We start from the raw sequence: 5,869 nt of genomic DNA on the forward strand, positions 1-5,869 counted from the left end.
GATGAAATTGTCAATAATGTCTTTCAGAAAATTACTAAGTAGTTCCTTGTATATGGACTGTCACTGAATTTTGATAAGACACAGTACATACAGTTCCGTACAGTAAATGTTATGACGCCATTAATAAATATAGACCTTAATCAGAAGCATATAGCTAAGGTAGAATATTCCAAATTTTTAGGTGTGTCCATTGATGAGAGATTAAATTGGAAGAAACACATTGATGATCTGCTGAAACGTTTGAGTTCAGCTACTTATGCAATAAGGGTCATTGCAAATTTTGGTGATAAACATCTTAGTAAATTAGGTTACTACGCCTATTTTCACTCATTGCTTGGATATGGCATCATATTTTGGGGTAATTCATCACTGAGGAATAAAGTATTTATTGCACAAAAGCGTATAATCAGAATAATAGCTGGAGTCCACCCAAGATCATCCCGCAGACATTTATTTAAGGATCTAGGGATATTCACAGTAGCTTCTCAGTATATATACTCTCTTATGAAATTTGTTATTAACAACCAAACCCAATTCAAAAGTAATAGCAGTGTGCATAACCACAATACTAGGAGAAAGGATGACCTTCACTATTCAAGATTAAATCTAACTTTGGCAAAGGGGTGAATTATACTGACACTAAAGTCTTTGGTCACTTACCAAGTAGTATCAAAAGTCTGACAGATAACCAACAAGTATTTAAGAAGAAATTAAAAGAATTTCTGAATGACAACGCCTTCTACTCCATAGAGGAATTTTTAGATATAAATTAAGAAAAAAAGAAAAAAAAAACAAACAAAAAAATTATTAAAATAAATCTGAAAAAAAGTTGTTGTATAAACTTAATTATGTTGTTAAATTAACTTAATTATGTCATGTATTGGAAAATTTGACTCGTTCCACATCATTACGAAATATCGTATTCATGATCCAGGGAACTAGTGTATTAATTAAATCAAATCAAATCAATTAAATTGAACCTCAATACAGCTCTATCTCAATCGATTACCCTGTCCACTCTCTGTTATCCTTTAATGCAGATGCAAGTAAGTTTTAGAGGTGAATCGTTCTATGTCCCCCTAAAAAGCATCAAATACAGTAGTCAACTTGCGTGTATCACTGGTACCTCAACAGACACACAGTATAATGCTGCCTCGATGGTAAAAAATTATCTACCTCCCTGATTCCCTTCGTTTCGATGTCAACGTTTTCCCGGATTCCTCCTGTTGCTGCATACTCATTCCTATGTACATATTGTTTGGTGCGAACTAGAAGATATGCAAGTACTTTTCAATTTCCCAGCATTTTGGTGTACATTCTGTCAATTTATACCTATTCCCGTGTCATTTTGCGCAATTTTATCGATTTTAGGTCAGATCTATCCATGCAATCATGACATAACACCTCGTTCTGTGTTATAAAATTGCCTCTAAATGTAGTACAGCTGTCAACACCTAGCCTAAATGCACTGACCGGGAGGTGCAGTATAGTACTGTACTCGATTGTATCCAGCCACTTCCACATTTGGAGAGTGTTTGCTCTGTTTTCTATATGTCTGTGTATATTCGCACCTCATGGAAGGCTCCCAGGACCTGCAATAGACCCGAGTTAGCATGATAGGTTCGCCTTGAGCATCAGGCTTATGAAGTTTGTGTCGTGTTCCGACATGTGCAAAGGAAATGTCTATATCCAGTTGTAAGGAAAGTATGGATTTGATGTGGAATACTGTGATAGCAAAGGGAGGAGTATGTCAAGTAATGAAACAGATATTTCTATTTCCAAAGCCACAGCCAACAGCAGGGTGTATTTCCGATACTTCACTCATTGTCGAATGTCATTCAACTGAGACCGCAAGTCAGTGTGGTATAGAAGAATGGGATAAAATAAAAAGATATTCATAGCAACAGGCAAATCTGCATCAGTTATTTCATCCTCAGGAGCCCGTTAAATCATAATCACAGCCTCAAGAATGTACCCTAGACACAACAAGACTTTGAGTCAACAACATCAACGAGATAATGAAGATAAGTAAAAAGTTCTTCTTTTGTACATCTTACGCCTTTCTAAACTTTTTTCAAAGACATAGAACTTTAATGGTGATGAGTGGGATGGTAAGATTACAAGCGTGGGCATCAGCCATCATCTGTTGACTGATAAAGAAGTTTGTCTGTTGCAGAAGAAGAAAGAACTGTGATGTGCGTCATTTCTAGCTTTTATATACATTTATATTTGGAAACTCCAATCAATCGAAGAAAGAAGATCTGAGGACTGCCCAGTAAAGTGATGAGAATTTCATATATCAACAATGACAGACCGGATCAATTGAAAGAGGACTTTACAACTACTATGAAGGACATCAGGAAAGATAATTACAAATCATTTGTGAAATAATTTTTTTCTTGATGGACTCATGTGATTGCTAGCAAAATGAATAGAGATAATTGTAGTGATGTAGATGTGGAAGTGTAGACAACAAAGAAACAGTGAAAGTTGATACTTTGCAGTTGATTTTAGTAAAATTAGAGGAAATTAAGGCTGATAACAACAGCAAATTTAGAGCAGTTAGTGATCAGTTAACCAACAAATTTACTTCACTACAAGGACAATTAAATGAACTGAAAACTGAAACCAATGACTTGTGGGGATCAAGATGTTACGTATGGTAATATCAAACCCAACATTAAGTATTCGCTCGTTTATAATGAACTAACTTTATTCTGATCATGTTGGTACAAACATATCCACTCGAATACAGACTTCGGAACACACTGAGATCAACAGTTTTCAAAGAAGTTCGTTCTCAAAGATGAGGTGGTCGACTCTTGCAGTCGATGTCCGCCACAGAGCCACCACCGATAGTCTGGAGCATGGTAAGGATGATGAAAGGCGTGTGTGCCCCGGCCAGCTGATGGTGCAGGTGCGCATGACCGATTGTGTCGTGGCAGGTGTTAGTGCGAGGCGCAATCGGACCGTTTCTCGCTGTCTTGGTAGGCACGACCAGCGGAGGGAAGGAGGCGCAGAAGGCGTCCACAGGTTGACCGTGCCATCCTGCTGATGGCATGGTGGGAGCAGAAGGTGGTGGCCTGTCGGTGGGGAGAACATCGTCGTGCCGAGGCCATGCGGCACAGCGGGGTTTGGATCCGATCAAACGCGCAGAGTGTGTCAAAGATGTGATGTGATGTATTGCCAAAGTATTTGCCGGCGAGCGCCAAGGTAAGTGCAGCGTGTCTGGTAACAGTTTGTTATTGACTGTATGACATAAAGGAGCAAGTATGCTGTAGCTTAACAGGTTGTGTAAGAGGTGCTGGATGAGCAACACTCGCAGTAATGATGGAGTTATAGAGGCGCTTGATGTCGCAGCAAGGGAGAAAACAGCAAGCTGCACATGACTGACCTTGGCGGCAGATGACTTCAGTGTAAACGGAAGCGTCACCTCAGAGTCCATGGACGGTGAGTGTGTTACAGCGGTAGATGGTGGGATGTTCCCAGCAGAGTTGACAGTGTCGGTGTTTTGATGTGCGAAACAGCCATGATCGAAGGTTCGGGGGTGTGGCCGTGAGCCCTGTGCATGAGGCATGGTGCCGGCGAGAGGTGGTGGAAGGCGGACGTGGTCGGCGAAACCATGGTCGGAGCAGGAAGGCGATGAGACGTAATGTGAACGTGAAGACGTCGAATCCGCAGATGAACTACTGATCCGTGGCGGAGAGGCGACACAGTTTGATGGAACTGATGCTGCATGTGTGCTGTCGCTGTCAGCGCTGTGATCGAGCCATAAGGCTGCAAGCTGCTCACGCGAAACTGCTGCACGGTCGTGTGTCGGAGCGGAAAGATGCTCACTCGTCGAAGCAGAAACAGCAGATGTGTTGGTTGTACATTGCGGAGGCAGTGAAGAGGGCGGCAAAGCAAGCAGCACTGGAATGCGGCTGGTTATGCCGTGGCACGGAAACAAAGTGTCTGGAACTACCAAGGAAAGGTGGCAGCAGCGTAAATAAGTTGCTTGTATCACATCAGTAACGTAGAATTTCCACTTGAGGCGGCGTGATGATGACAGTTGTGACATCTGGGACATAGATCCATGTAGCGTGATCGTCAGGGTATTAGTTGTAGCTGCTAGTAGCGGCAACGGATCGTCAGCAGTCAGAGGCGGAACAATGACAGGAGCATCTTGTAGCATGTCATGCCCGGTCGGTGTCGCCTGCAGCATGTATAACTAATCTCGTACCAACAAGTTGTATGTCGCAATATGCTCACGTAGCTGTTGCAGTTGTTCAGGCAAAGATGTATGTAACGGCGAAGGGTAGTCAGTAGTCGGAGGAGGGACAATGACAGAAGCATCTCGTTGCATGTCGTGCTCGGTTGGTGTCAGCTGCAGCATGTGTAACTGATCTTGTACCAACAAGTTGTGTGTCACTTGCTCACGCAGCTATTGCAGTTGTTCAGGCGAAAATCTATGTTGTGAAGCAGTCTGCTGTGTATCTCTGAGTAAGATGGAGTCGAAATCAGAATCTGTCTCTATCAAAGGGTAACCTGGCGTACAAGACAAGATCGGCGGCACAGATCATGTGTGCGATCGCGAATGTGAAACTCAGTACTCGGCGGCGGCGGAGTGAGAACACGTTCACTGCTGTATGAAGCATTGATACAGCTGAAATCGTCTTCTGGGGTAGTTGAACAAGTTGTGGATGCGATCGAGTAGTGAACGGCCAGGCAGTATGCATGCATAGTGTCGGCGTGTTGTTGACAAGATGTGAGTGCAGTAGTCATGGCGGGATCGCATGTCATGCAGCTGTTTGTTTTGACTGGGTCGAGGTCAGTGAGCCAGCAGGTGGCGGCCGTGACATCGCTGTCGTTAGCAGTCGGGCAGAGTCGGTGCGGCTCGGGTGCTGTGTAGAGGGAGGCATGGCATGTCCAGTGTTGCACTGAGAAACAGCCGGCACTGTCGTCAGTGTAATTGGTGCATTGTCGTTGATCAGTATGATGTCCTCTATGAAATTGTTCCTGTGAATTCGACCAGGCATGCAATTTAGCTGTAGTTCGGAGTTCGTGCAAACTGGGATTTACAACATAGTCCCCGTTTGTAGCAGTCCATTGTTTGGCATGAGGTATCGAAGCACTACAAAAAGTTAGGTTTTTACACAAAAGCAAGTCAAAATTGTGCAAATTAATCAGCGAAGGAGCACTGTACTGTCCAGAAGTGAAATTACCGACGCGTTGAGCGGGTTTCAACGTCCAACGTGTGCACCTCGGTCGCATTGTTGATGTGTGAGAAGGTGTCGAAAGTTACCAAAAAGCATGATTCACAAAAGAATTGGGAATTTACACAATAATTACACTTCCTGCACACTGCATCCAGATGCAGTGCGATGCGAAGTTAATGGACGTAGAAATCCGACAAAAGATTGCTGCATTGTTTGTCCATGGCGATGTTCCAGTACACATTTCTGGTGTCGTAAGCGGCGATCGTGAGTGTCAGGGTCACCAGTGTGGAGATTGAGATTTTACGTACGGTAATATTGAACCCAACATTAAGTATTTGCTCGTTTATAATGAACTAACTTTATTCTGATTATGTCGGTACAAACACATCCACTTGAATACAGAGTTCAGAACAAACTGAGATCTACAGTTTTCAAAGAAGTTCGTTCTCAAAGATGAGGCGGTCGACTCTTGCAGTTGATAACCGCCACAGACTAAATAGACAGCGTACAATACCAAATAGACCAACTTAGTAATCAGGTTCTGGAACTAAAAAATGGCTTGTCTGAGGGAATGAAAAAGCTGATGTATTAGAAAATAAACTTATTGTTTTGGAAAATGATTTTGTCTCCCAATCTGCACAAAAAGTGAAGAATGTTGATGACATCATGGT

Source organism: Schistocerca serialis, chromosome 6 (assembly GCF_023864345.2).
Source record: "Schistocerca serialis cubense isolate TAMUIC-IGC-003099 chromosome 6, iqSchSeri2.2, whole genome shotgun sequence".
NCBI classification, from domain to species: Eukaryota; Metazoa; Arthropoda; class Insecta; order Orthoptera; family Acrididae; genus Schistocerca; species Schistocerca serialis.